Source organism: Hordeum vulgare, chromosome 2H (genome assembly GCF_904849725.1).
Source record: "Hordeum vulgare subsp. vulgare chromosome 2H, MorexV3_pseudomolecules_assembly, whole genome shotgun sequence".
Taxonomy (NCBI): domain Eukaryota; kingdom Viridiplantae; phylum Streptophyta; class Magnoliopsida; order Poales; family Poaceae; genus Hordeum; species Hordeum vulgare.
The window spans coordinates 503,605,846-503,620,681 of record NC_058519.1 but is presented as its reverse complement, the minus strand read 5'-3'; the positions used below and the strand labels follow the sequence as shown (position 1 = coordinate 503,620,681).

General features: G+C 40.7%; 2 long non-coding RNA genes across 2 annotated transcripts; both read right to left on the bottom strand.

Annotated features, from left to right (window-relative positions):
• Window positions 1-245: 245 nt before the first annotated feature.
• Window positions 246-4,128, bottom strand: LOC123430350. Its single transcript, XR_006622921.1, has 3 exons — window positions 4,091-4,128; window positions 2,920-3,105; window positions 246-310 (listed from the first exon to the last, which is right to left on the bottom strand). It is a non-coding gene; the product is annotated as an uncharacterized LOC123430350 (long non-coding RNA).
• LOC123430349 lies at window positions 733-1,712 on the bottom strand. Its single transcript, XR_006622920.1, has 4 exons — window positions 1,575-1,712; window positions 1,375-1,467; window positions 1,194-1,295; window positions 733-1,113 (listed from the first exon to the last, which is right to left on the bottom strand). It is a non-coding gene; the product is annotated as an uncharacterized LOC123430349 (long non-coding RNA).
• Window positions 4,129-14,836: the final 10,708 nt, after the last annotated feature.

Here is a 14,836-nt window from a genome sequence, read left to right as displayed (position 1 = left end):
TCTGATAGCAAGACAACCAGTAGATACATAAACAACGGAGCAATATATTTTGAACATATTGTGTATGGTAGCAGAAACATACCTTATGTGCAGCAGAATTTGTTTCCCCTTGCTGAGCAGTGTAACTATGATCAAAAGCTTCTTGGTTTCGCACAACATTCTGAGATGGCAACAAGTAAACACATAAATATGGCTGCATTGTAGTTTGATCATGATTTTCTATATGGGACTATAATGATACCTTCTGTCCAGCAAAACATTTTTCTAGTTGTCGTGCACTGCCACCATTATGAACCATAGTTTCTTTGTTCTAGGATAAAATGATATATATCAAGTTTTAGTTATTGTATATCAAATTTGCAAAAAGTGCAAGCACGACAATTTAAAACTCAGCAAAGACAGGTTCTAAAGATTATTTAAGACTTTAAGTAGACAAACCTTATCTGAAACAAAATTCTTGTTTGATACTTGTAAATCTGAATCGTTTGACATACTTGGCTTGTTGTGTAAATTAGATGGTTTTTTAACAAGTTGGGGTCCATAACCCGGAGGAGCAAGCACTCTCTACAGATAGCATAACATAAATAATTGTGAAATAATTTCTAGAGTGAAATATGAGGAGTTTTATTGTGTACTTTGACAAGGTACAAACTTTTCTGTTTGAGTTGTGTCCATTGACCGAAGGTTCGATCCCAATTGTAGCCATTGGATATGAAATTTCCTATCATTGGAATACATAATGAAGGATGATTACAGTTGTTAGAAATTTACCTGATATGGTCGTCTTTCCATTCTTCTCATCTTCTCCTCGAGTTCCATAATTTTAGCATCTTGATTTTTATTTACTTCTTGTAATTTTTCCATTTCAACTCTAAAAGCTAGCATATCTTCATTTGGTGTATCTTCCACCGAAGTAAAATGCGTATTCTGGAATAGACGTGAAGTAGAAACATCAAAAAGTTTTTTGGGGTTTGGAACTAGTCCCAAACCATGTACATGGCCAGGCTTGTCATCCCCTAATACTTTGTTCAACGCATCCCCTTTCCATGCAGTCTTTCCATCGCTGTTATTTGCTAATTCAGGGTTCTTATCCATAATATCCTTTAACTCCTCCTAAATAAAAAAACAGTGTAAATAATAAGAATATACAAAATATCAAATTCAAATACGAGTGGTGAGACTTGTAAATGTACCACATGAGCATTAATGATTTTGTTCTTGCAAGTTTTCGGCTTGTGCGTATGGATGAACAGGTGAGCCCTATGAGGGTACTTCTTTTCAGGATCTGCATCTTTCTGTTGATACATAATCTAAACATGAATTGCATTAGAAAACATGAATGGAAAAGGGGTGCTTGAAGTTAGTATATTTTACCATTTCTTCCCTCTAACGAGGGAAACTTTTTGTCCCACTAGTATGTGTAGACTTCCTCATTGAACAATTGTTTCTATTTATAGCACTAAGCCCCTACCAAAGAATGAATCGAAGTAAGTATGTGCATATCTTTTATGGTATCTACACAAGAATGTATAAAGTCGATCAAGGAAAGTTGAAAATGGAATTCTTTTAAGTACCTTCGCTTTCTCGGTTGTCCAATGATTAACTAGAGATCTCCACTGGTCCGGAGTCACCGATTTCGGTTTATTGTTGTAATTGGCTTCGGTGCTCTTTTTATCATCAAAATACATTGCTTTCAGATCGGACTTATGTTGCCTCCATCTGTCTCCAATTGTCTTCAATATATATTTCTCCATGCGAGGAAGGTACAGGAACCGCATCTGCACAAAAGTTACAAAATAAATAGAGTGAATGCAATATAAGGAAACATAGAAGAAGCTAGTAAAAGATATTTAATGGACTAAATTTTACCTTCACTTGATCTAGTATAGCCTTTACATTTGTTTTAGTTTTGAGCAATCTCCAATCCTTGTAGCTCAAATAGCACAATGATCCATTCCTTGCAACTGAGCCAAGAAAGTCCCCAAGGTGTTTAGCCTCTTTTCCAATTGGCTGATCTATGTCATTGCAACGAACCATTATCCTTTTGTTTCTGCATTTTCAGCTGAATATATAGAACCATGAGTTATATGTTACGATGATGAATCTATCTATCTATTATATACTTAAAACAATAGAAAAGGAATGGCAAAGATTTACTGTTCAAAAGTTAAGAAATATGAACGGACTAGATTTACTCAGCTCCCAGTAGCAAAAAAAAATGAAACCTACACAACGAGCAGGAAACAAAGGTAACCTTGGCAACGAGAATATGAATCGGATTTGGTTACGTAGAACAATGTTATGTACAGTTTACTAAAATCCAACACGTAACAAGAAAAAAGAAAAACGTTCCTAATAAAGCAGCACGTTCATTTTAAGAATCATATCGGACTTCTCCGATCTAAAAGGAAAAAAAACTAATATGGGTCCTATACGACCAATGGAAGACAAAACCGAATTGATAGATGTGTTCTTAGGTACAACTACATAAAAATATGAATTAGCTACATGTATTATCCGGCCACATGTACCCAACCTTTCCTTAAAAAGGCACGTATAGAATCTTAATAAGAGGCACGACACAAAGCCAATCTAATTATGTATGTAATCAGGAAGTGTATCATTGTAGTTTTTTAAAGTCTATCATTTTATTTTACTTTTAACAATTGAAAGTCTATTTCCACAAGGGCACGAGAAGTCTTTTTCCGCCGGGACTTGCATGCAAAAAAAAGAAGGTTCTGCCAAAAAAAATTTAAACCTGTACCACCATGATACGTACAGTTCTCTTTTCTCCACCGATCACATGTAAAGTAGAAATCATGACTATTCTGGCTCTAATTATATATAGGCAATTAAAACATAGACATGCTATAGAAAGAAGAAAGCTACATGGATGGTAACTATGAGAAACAAACTTACCATCTTCATTTTCATCCGCATCAGCATCATCACAATCGGTGAAGCCTTCTTCACCATTAGTAGTTCTTTCATGGACATCGGATGATTCGAGATCTTTTTCACCAAAACTATGATGTTCAATTGGTTCTTCCATCATATACTCTTCATTGGATTCAACAACGTTAATTCTTGTCCTTGACATATCTTCTGCAACATTAAAATGACCAAAACTTTAAATAATTTATGCAAAAGATAATATTTTGTGGTCCTACTTGGGGCTTATGACAGTCATCCCAACAGATGTGATACTTATACACATGACGCTAGCCTCACGCACACAACCCACCCGCCATTCACGGCCACTAACCCAACTAATCCGGAAGGGGGCTTGCCTGCGCGGGTTGCCCACCTCCGCGGCGCCAACCGTCGCCTCCTCGACGAGCTCAACCGCGCAATGAGGAGGTGCGGCGACGTGCGCCGCGACAACGACCGGCTCGGCGCCGAGAAGGCCGAGCTGGAGGCCAGGCTCCAGCAGCTCATGCGGCAAGCACAACAGAGCATCAACCCTTAACTAGCTACGTACGTATATACTACTACTACTGCACATTACTGTCATATTTTTTGGCAAAGTGCCAGTGGCTAGATGAATATGGATCGGTATACTACTACTACTGCACATTACTGTCATCTTTTTTGGCAAAGTGCCAGTGGCTGGATGAATATGGATTGGGTGTTACTGATGAGTTTCCATTAGTGGACTCGGCGCCGAGAAGGCCGAGCTGGAGGCCAGGCTCCAGCAGCTCATGCGGCAAGCACAACAGAGCAGCAACCTTAACTAGCTACGTACGTATATACTACTAGTACTACTGCACATTACTGTCATCTTTTTTGGCAAAGTGCCAGTGGCTAGATAAATATGGATTGGGTGTTAGTGACGAGTTTCCATCAGTGGACTACTGGTCTGTACTTGCAGCAAAGCTATATTCCCATGAAAAAAAGGGACCCGATTGTTTGGATTAATTCATGTTAACTTGAATTTGATCCCCAAAGAATTCAGTGACTGTGTGTGTGAGAGTCTGAGACAAACCAGACCCTTGTACATCATAATCAGAATCAATATATACTACCAACATGCACATCATAATCAGAATTGGAGTTCCATACACAAAATCTATGAAGAGATTGAACTCACCAAGGTAGTAATGGTAGAAAACTGGATTGAAATACTTACCGCGTCCGCACCTGACTCCTCAGCAGTTGTTATAAGCAATCCAATCTATCTGAAGACTCCCCAAAATTCTAAATCAATAACAGAGGACAAGTATCAAACACTTGGTGTGCACGGTCAAATTCAATCAGGAAGAGAGTAATTCGGAAGCATAGAAGGGACAGATCTGGACCAAAAAGGGAGGAGGAGGCAAAATCTTAAAGTCGAATACTAGTATTTACCTTCTGTTTCTATGAATCGGGTGTGGGAATTGATCTGCTTTCCACCTTGCCGTCCCAGTTGCTGAACAAACGCCTCTTGTGCCCCTCAACAACAATGGTGGAATCAGCTGGGCGAGCTATGATACTCGGGAGGGAGGAAAGGCCATGACTAATCTGCTGGAGAATGGATCCTTTGTACAAGTGGAGGAACCGAGGAAGGGAACTGCCTTTTGATATGGGGAGGGGAGGAGGAGGTTTCCGATTTTGCTGGCGTGGTTACCTCCTCGCGAGCGCGCATACTTATTTTCTTTTGACTCGAATTAGTGGCTATTAGCGGGAGAAAATGGAAGGAAAGGAATTTTCGATACAAAATAAATAAATAAAAGGAAACGACTACAAACTTAGCTGAAAAATCATAAGTTTTTTTAATTATCATCTGACCCTTAATAGGCACTTGTACATATATTTATGCCAAACAATGTGTTTTTTTATGTTTGTACAAATTGCAAAATGGATGAACTAATAATGTTATCTATTACTCAAAACGTGTCGATTGGCTGCGACGTGGCGCACACGGTGTAGCCACTCAACTTCCCCCCTCGTCATGGAGAGGCCAATGTCGACCATGGACGTCGCCCCATTACGTCCGCCCCTTACCGTGAGGGTGTGCATAGGCCTACGCCAGAGCGAAATTTGCGAGGACCTAGTCTGACGAGACATCCGACATCCTGAAAATGGCATGGTGAAGCACGTTGCGCCGGTCCACTCACTCTGTCGTCCTTAGGGCATCGCGCGACGATGTTCTACCGCTACCGCGTTGAGGTAATGCACGAGGCGCCCCTCGTGAGTTCATGACTGCCAGGTATGGTTCCTGCTTCATGCTGAGCGGGCACCAACAGGGCGGCGATGCTAGCAGTGAGGCGACAAGGGCAGTGATGAGGGCGGCGCCAAACTTGGAGTGAGCTCAAACTGCTACTAGAACTCCTCGTCCGTTGTGACATCCTCATCGAGAGGGGCAGCTGATGATGCTCTTCACCATCCGATGAGAGAAAGTCCCACCTCCTTCGACGGCATAAAGGAGGATGATCGGTCAAAAGACCAGACAAGATGCTTGCACTGGAGTAGCTAATCGACATCGATGTGCAGGTGCAGTTTTGAGAGTGGAGAAACCCTGTAGATATCTTGAACAAAATGTCATGCACTCATCCGCTAAAAAAGATTCTGCAATTGAACCCTCTGGACGAGCTTTGTTTCGAACAAAGTACTTTAGCTCACCAAGATACCTATGCACATATATATCCAATAAGTTATAAATGTATATGCAAAAAAAAATTGTAAAAAGTTTAGGAGTGAAGATTGTAAGAAGTAACCAATGTATATGAATTAAATTACCTTTCAATGAAGTACATCCACCGATATGCAACTGGTCCTCCTATTTTACATTCACTTGCTAAATGGACAACTAAGTGCACCATAACTGTGAAAAAACCAGGAGGAAATATCATCTCCATTTTGCAGAGTGTAAGTTTGATTCTTTCTTCCAAACGGTCAAGCTCATCAACATGAAGAACTTTTGAACATATGCCTCGAAAATATGATGAAAATTCAAATAGTACTGCTGTAACGTCATCTGGAAAAATACCTCTCGCAGCAATTGGCAGAAATTGATGCAATAGGACATGACAATCATGTGTTTTGAGGCCACTAATTTTTTCTTCAGGAAAATTCACACATTTCGATATATTTCCACAATATCCATCAGGAACTTTTATACCATAGATAATTTTGCAGAATAATTGTTTTTCTTTCTTAGACATGGTAAAGATAGCTGGTGGCAAGTAATACTTGCCTGAAGGTTTTTTCTGTGAATGGAGCTCCTCTCTAATATTCATATCTTCAAGATCTTGACGAGCCTGTAGATTATCTTTTGACTTCCCATCCAAATTGAGAAGTGTGCCTAAAATATTATCACACACATTCTTCTCTATATGCATCACATCAAGATTATTTCGAAGGAGATTACTGTCCCAATATGGTAATGTGAATAAGCTACTTTTTCCTTTGTATGTTTTTGAGGTACTAAAATCTCCACATGCATCTATGTCATCTAATACGGAGCGACCATAATTTACGAAATTCATGATCAGGTGGCAGAAATCGTCGGTGACCCATAAAACAAGCTTTCTTGCCATATTTCAAGCGCTTGGTCCATACATTTGCACCGCAAGGTGGACATGCATAATCTCCATGCACCATATGTGAAGCAAGCATTCCTAATGCTGGGAAGTCATTTATGGTCCACAAGACAGCCGCCCTGAGTTTAAATGTTCTCTGTTGGGATGCATCATAGGCTGTCATCACATTCACAAAAAGATCTCTCAGATCTTCCAAAAGAGGCTGCATAAAAACATGAATCTTATCTCCAGGGCTCTTAGGTCCAGGAATAATTAAAGGCAATGAAAGATAAGATTTCTTCATGCATAGCCATGGAGGCAGATTATACATGACTAGCGCAACAGGCCAACAACTATATTTATTGCTCAGCATCCCATATGGATTAAATCCATCTGATGCTAGGCCAAACCGGATATTACGACAATCATCTGCAAATCCATGCTTCTCATCAAATTTCTTCCATGCCTCAGAATCTGCTGGATGTCGTATCACTCCATGTTGCTTAATGCACCCTTCATCATGCCATCGAGCTAGAGTTGCTGTTTCTTTGCAAATGAATATCCTTTTCAGCCACTCTTTGATTGGAAAGTATCTCAGAACTTTCATTAGTGTAGCTCTCTTTCTTTCCTTTTTAGTTAATTTGGTTTCGGGCATTTTATCTTTCCACCTAGAAGCCTTGCATTTAGAGCAAAAATCATCATTGTCTGTATCTTTCTAGAACAACTGACAGTTATTTGGGCAGACATGAATTTTTTGATATCCTAATCCAAACTTCGATATGATCTTCTTGGCCTCATAAAAATTTTGGGCCAGAGCTTTTCCATTTGGAATAGTCATGTGCAGAATATTATGTAGATCTCCAAATAACTTATCAGACCATTTGTTCATGGATTTTGTATTGAACAAAATTGAAAGTAAGGAAAGCTGAGACAATTCACATCCTGGCCACAAAGGCTTCTCTGAATCTTGAATTAATTTGTACAATGCTTCTGCTTCTTTAGTTGCTCCATCTGGAAGTGGATTTGAAAAATCTGCACTATCACTCATAGGCACATCACCATCATATATTTTCCTAATTGAATCCATAATCATTTCACGCATATTAGCATTCCCTTCAGTTTCAGGTTGTGGTTGTGGATCATCATTGTGATCGAATGAAGACTCACCGTGAAACACCCATTTGTCATAGCTCTGAAGCATTCCGTTCCACATCAAATGGCCACGAACATCATCCCTTGATAGTACTGAAGTGTGAACACAATCTTCTCATGGACATCGGATCATTGTATCTGCTGGTATATCTTTATATGCGAACTCCAGAAACTCATCTAGACCAACTGAGTATTGTGTACTCTCTCTTGGAAATCGCAATAGTAATTTGGTGGATTCTAAATCCATTGCACACTATATAAAAATAACAAATATCGGGCCCTGTTTGGATACAAAGTATTATCAGAATACTATGGTTTCTACAAAAGAAATTAAATACTGTGAGGTGTTTCGCTAAACCAACAACTGTAGTTTCATAATCAGTTGTATTCTTGATATAGTGTTTTTTCTATATGTTTTATAAAAAGAGGTCCAGATCACTCTTGTCTCAAACTGAGAAAAACAACACTCATGTCATCCTGTCCTTAACTACCAAGCAGCTTGATTTGTAACTTGTAAGCACAATTAACATATTACTTATGCAGTCCTCTGTATAGCATGCTCCACACTAGTTAAACATGATATTAATTTCTATTCTTCGTCTGATTAATCGCGTCCGCAAGTTCCTAAGTCAGCGCCGCGCGCACTTACTGATCTAGTTGTGTAGCTCCTTAGGTATAGCTAGCTAAGTCAGATTCAGTTGGGTAAGGAGTCAAAAAATACTGTGAAACAGTAGCAGCCAAACATATCAGTAGTTTCATTAAAACAGAGAAAATTGATGTTTCGAGAAACTATGTAGTATTAATTGATGATACATTATAATACCAAAGATTTCGAATACTACGGTATTTCAAAAACTACACTGCCAAACTAGCCAATCTCTGAATCTCTTTGTCAAACTAACTAGCCGATCTCTGAATCTTTGTGTCAAACTAGGCTGTTACTGCATATAAGATTCAGAGATCACGGGATGACAGGATGAGGTACCTCTTTGAGCTGAGCAGGGGATCGGATTGGATAGGACTGGATGATCAATAGTTGAGGACGCGACCGCCGAGCACACTTGCGTGGGCGGCTCCAGCAGTCTAGTCAACACGGCGCGCTCCTGCGCAGCGGTGCGCCGTGCGCGTCTGCGCGAACAAAAGCCGGCCGGGCGCCAAGCGGGGCAGGCAGCGACATGTCGCGCGAGTCAGTCTTCAGGCCGGTCAGGCGCCAAGCGGGGCAGGCAGCGGCAGGTCACGGGGCGATCTACCGATGGCTCTGGGAGGCTAGGCGGCCTGCTTGGCTGGCTCAGGCGACTGGTCGAGTAGTCGCGAGATGAGAAAGAGAGAGTTGACCGACCGTGCGTGGTTTTTTTTCCTACTGTTTTTTCGTTGAGAATTTTTTTTCATGTTGATTTGAGTCGCACGATGTGCAGAGTAGGTTGTTATTGGACTGATTCTTTTCTCCAGTATGCAAATACAGGTCTTCTTTTGAACGATTGGAATACAGGATTCCTAGCGTGGAATACCTAGAGCGGATTCCAGTATGCAATATGCATATGATTGGAATACAGGATTCCTAGCCGGCTGATTCCACGATAGTCCCAGGAGAAACTATATGTAGTCTTTTTTTTAAACTCAACTATATGCAGTACTGGATTCCTAGTGTTGAATACAGGCCCGGCCCGCTGATTCTACTTTTCACGCCACAATAAAGTACAATATTAATTTTTATATGTCATATATGTGTATAATTAATATTAATTTTTATTAGTAGAGATATTTTCAATTTCATAAAAAATATAATTTACAACACATATATGACAACATATAAGATATGTTGCAATCTGTGTAGGACACCATGGTCACGAGTTACACGTCTAGAACGCAATGCTACAACACTTATATGCGTACCTCTTGTGAATTTTACAACTTATAGTCAAAACATTGTAGAATATGTGTTGCTTTATGGGGGGTATCCTTGTAGTGCGGGATATTAAAGTTCTCCTTTTTATAAAGAACCGGATCAAAGCATTAGCACTTAGTGAATACATGAACTCCTCGTACTATGGTCATCTCCGGGAGTGGTTCCGGCTATTGTCACTCCGGGGTTGCCGGGTCATAACACATAGTAGGTGACTACAACTTGCAAGATAGGATCAAGAACACACATATATTGATGAGAACATAATAGGTTCAGATCTGAAATCATGGCACTCGGGCCATAGTGACAAGCATTAAACATGGCAAAGTAGTAGCAACATCAATCTCAGAACATAGTGGATACTAGGGATCAATCCCCATAAAAACTAACTCGATTACATGAGAGATCTCATCAAACCCATCACCGTCCAGCAAGTCTACGATGATATTACTCATGAACGATGAAGAGCATCATGGAATTGGCGATGAAGGAAGGTTGGTGATGACGATGGCGACGATCTCCCCTCTTCGGAGCCTAGAACGGACTCCAGATCTGCCCCCCGGAGGAAGAACAGGTGGTGGTGGCGCCTCCGTATCATAAAACGCGATGAACTCTTCTCCTTGATTTTTTTTCGGACGAAAGGGACTAAATAGAGCTGGAGTTGGAGGCGGCGGAGCCCCGAGGGCCCCACAAGCCTGCTAGGCGCGGCCAGGGGGCCCGCGCCTCCTGGGCTTGTGGGCTCCTCACTCCATGCCTGTGGTTGATTCTTGTGCCAGTATTTTTTATATATTCCACAAAAAATCCTCGTAAATTTCCAGGTCATTCCGAGAACTTTCATTTCTGCTAAAAAACAACACCATGGCAATTCTGCTCAAAACAACGTTAGTCTGGGTTAGTTCCATTCAAATTTGAGTCCAGAACAAGGGCAAAAGAGTTTGTAAAAGTAGATACGATGGAGACGTATCAACTCCCCAAAGCTTAAAGCCTTGCTTGTCCTCAAGCAATTCAGTTGACAAACTGAAAGAGACAAAAGAAAAACTTTTACGAACTCTGTTTTATCTTGTTGTTGCAATTATGTCTAACTCATATTCAGATTTTCAGCAAGATCATAAGCTAACCACATAAGCAATGACATTTAGGTCTCAAGATATACTCATATCAATGGCATAATCAACTAGCGAGCAATAATGATAAGTTTCAAACGTCAACACTTCAATCAAAACAATCATGAAGCAATATGAACATATGGTATCTCGCTAGCTCTTTCTGAAACCACAAAACATGAATGCAGAGCACCTTCAAAGCCCAAGGGCTGACTAAACATTGTAATTCATGGCAAAGAAGATCAAGTCACAGTCATACTCAATATCAATTAAAAGCAAAGCATAAAAATGATGGAGGTGCTCTCTAATTGGTGCTTTTATAGGAAGAGGATGACTCAACAGAAACATAAATAGATAGGCCCTTCGCAGAGGGAAGCATTGATTTACAGAGGTGCGAGAGCTCAAGCTTTGAAGACAGAGATAAATAATTTTGGGTGGCATGCTTTCATTGTCAACGCAATGACCAAGAGTTTTCACCATCTTCCATGCTACACATACTATAGGCGGTTCCCAAATAGAAAAGTAAAGTTTTGACTCCCCCACCACCGACCAATCACACTCCACGACTAGCCGAATACTCGGGTGCCGTCCATACCAACATCAATCCAGGGGGAGTTTTGTTTGCAATTATCTTTTTTGATTTGAGAATGGAACTGGGAATTCCAATTACCGGCCCCTTTCTCGTGAGTGTTAGTGAATAAACACATACCGAGGATAACACACCTAGCATGGAAGATACTGATCGCCCCTTGTTTCCACATGAGCGGTTCGGGCATGCAAAACAAATTATTTCTTGAAGGTTTAGAGAGTGGCACATGCAAATTTACTTCGAACGGCAGGTAGATACTGCGTATAGGTAGGTATGGTGGACTCATATGGAACAACTTTGGATTTATGGAAGTGGATGCACAAGCAGTATTCCCGCTTAGTACAAGTGAAGGATAGCAAAAGACTGGGAATCGACCAACTAGAGAGCGACAATAGTCATCAATATGCATTGAAATTAACCAACATTGAGTGCAAGCATGAGTAGGATATAAATCACCATAAACATGAATATCATAGAGGCTATGTTGATTTTGTTTCAACTACATGCATAAACATGCGCCAAGTCAAGCCACTTGAATCATTCAGAGGAGGATACCATCCTATCATACTACATCATAATCATCTCAAAATTCATGTTGGCATCCAATACAAACCATTATAAGCTTGTAGCTAATTAAGCATGGCACCAAAAACTATGATCTCTAAGTTTTCATTGCAAACATGTTTCTCTCATAACAAAGCTGAACTAGGAACGATGAGCTAGTCATATTTACAAAAACAAAATAGATCGAGTTCATACCAACTTTTCCAGGCTCAGTCACTTCATCATATATCGTCATTATTGCCTTTCACTTGCACGACCGAATGATGTGAACAATAATAAGAGTGTTCGTGCATTGGACTAAGCTAGAATTTGCAAGCAAACATAAAGGAGAAGACAAAGTAATATGTCTCTTTGACAGATAAACATATATGCATGCGAGAGCCACTAAACATTATAACCATGGTCTTCTACCTTGACCCAAAGAAAAAGAAAACTATTTACACGGGAAAGCTCCCAACAAGCAAAAGAAGAACGGGAAATCTTTTTGGGTTTTCTCAATCTAGACAAACACACGAGAAGAAAGCAAAAAAAAGAAATAAACTAGCATGGACGATACAATGGCAAAGTGTGAACACCGACTATCAAAGTGAATGTGTGAGCATGAATATAAAGTCGGTGAGAAACACGTACTCCCCCAAGCTTAGGCTTTTGGCATAAGTTCGTATACTCCCAAGGATGGTCCGGGCGATATCCAAAATCATAATGGGGGTTGTACGGGAACGCGTCAGCTACCTCCTGAATAGCTACCTCATGGAGGCGAGCAGCCTTTGCCTCTCTATCATACTCCTCTGCCTCTCCTCTGGTTATGTAATATCTCCATTTTACCTGAAAGTCAAAGAATGCACGAGCAGGAAGGGTAATATGGAAAACACGCTGTCGGTTAAATATTAACCGATATAGGCGGGATTCATTATCCCTCTCAAGGAACTGGTAACGTGTCATAGCGGCGCGATCAAGGAAAGCTGTATGGAGCGGGGGATCTCCTTCGCAGATGGGTACTCCAAGAAAATTTTCTATGCGAGTGGCATAGATCCCACCAAAGAAATCCCCTTTATTATCATTATTATTTAGCCTCCTCGTGATTATAGCTCCCATGTTGAAACTTCTATCACCCGTTACTGCGCTCTTAAGAATACTAAGGTCAAGTGCGCAGAGGTGACAATGCTCAATCTTGCCGTTAATGCATCTACCTATGAAGAGAGCAAAGTAATGCAAGGCAGGAAAATGAATGCTCCCCATGGTAGCCTTCGTAATATCTCTAGTTTATCCGACAGTTATACTAGAGATAAGATCTCTAACCGAAGACTTAGGAGGATCATTGAGACTACCCCAATCAGGTATCTTCCAAATTCTGTTGAAATCCTCTAAATCCATGGTATACGATTTGTCATAGAGGTCAAACAGTATGGATGTGTCACGGCCAGCTGAAAATTTGAATCTACGAACAAAAGAAGCAGTGAGAATAGTATACTGTTCACATTTATTGGAGATTAATTCTTCGAGCCCAGCATTGTGAACAAATATATCAAACTCGTCTTTGAAACCTGCATCAATCATGAATTCAACAGAAGGCCATTCACATCGTTGTACCTGTGCGATCCTCGGTTGGTAAGGATCGGGCTCCCGAATTGCGAGACGGGGACCCTTCTTGCTTGAGGAACCCCCATGATAGTTTCTCCTGAACATCTTCCTTTTCTGAAATTTTTAGTGACTCAAAGGAAAAGTAAACAAGGCTCAACGAAACTCATAGCAACTACTCCTACAAGTGCCTAGAGGCCATATCATGCATCAAAACTACTTGGGACCAAATAAAATTAACATGCAAAGCTCAAGAACAGGGTCACCAAGGCAGCAAAAATACGAAATGAACAAGGCACTAGAGCAAAAACTAATTGGACCAATGGAGGAGTCACATACCAAGGAACAATTCCCCCAAAACAGTTTGGTGAATAGGGCTTTCCACAAGGATATCGAAAATCGTAGCAAGAAGAGCAAGAACACGGGTTTGAGCTATAGAATGATTTTTTCTGGAGGTAGGAGAAGGAGATGGGAGCTGGAATAAGTGGAGGGGGGCCACATGGGCCCCACAACCCTGGTAGGCGCGGCCAGGGGGGTGCCCGCGCCTCCTGGGCTTGTGGCCCACTGGTGCATCCCCATGACTAGCTCTTTGTCTCAGATTTTTTTCAAAAATTCTAGAAAAAATCATACTTGATTTTCAAGGCAGTTGAAGAACTTTATTTTCGGGACACTTTTCTAGGGGACACAAAACGCAGAAAACAGGAAAAATTAAAGCTAAATCTATCATTTTTCTTCCACACAACCGAAGGTAAAGGTTTGGAACAGAGGGTTGTGACTCCTAGATTTATCCATCTCATGTTCATCAAAAGAAATCTGTCAATGAGGTTGATCAAGTCTCCTTGACAAACTTTTTTGAATTGCATAAAACCGGAGGATTTTCGAATAATCACTAGGTTACCTCAATGGGGATGTGCATATCCCCAACAAGAAAATCATACTTCATCTTAACAGTAGGTATAGGGCATTCAAAGCTCCCAATAAGAATCGATGAAGTTTTCTCAATAGCATTGATGCAATGTACTCAACATTGTTTTTTCGGAAAGTGCACCGTATGCTCATTACCATTGACATGGAAAGTGACATTGCCTTTGTTGCAATCAATAACAACCCCTGTAGTGTTTAAAAAGGGTCTTCCAAGGATGACCGCCATGGCATCATCCTCGGGAATATCCAGAATAACAAAGTCTGTTAAGATAGTAACGTTAGCAACCACAACAGGCACATCCTCGCAAATGCCGATAGGGAAAGCAGTTGATTTGTCGGCCATTTGCAGATAGATTTCAGTGGGTGTCAACTTGTCCAATTCAAGTCTACGATAAAGAGAGAGAGAGGCATAACACTAACACCGGCTCCAAGGTCGCATAAAGCAGTTCTAACGTAGTTTCCTTTAATGGAGCAAGGTATAGTGGGCACTCCGGGATCACCTAGTTTCCTAGGAGTTCCACCC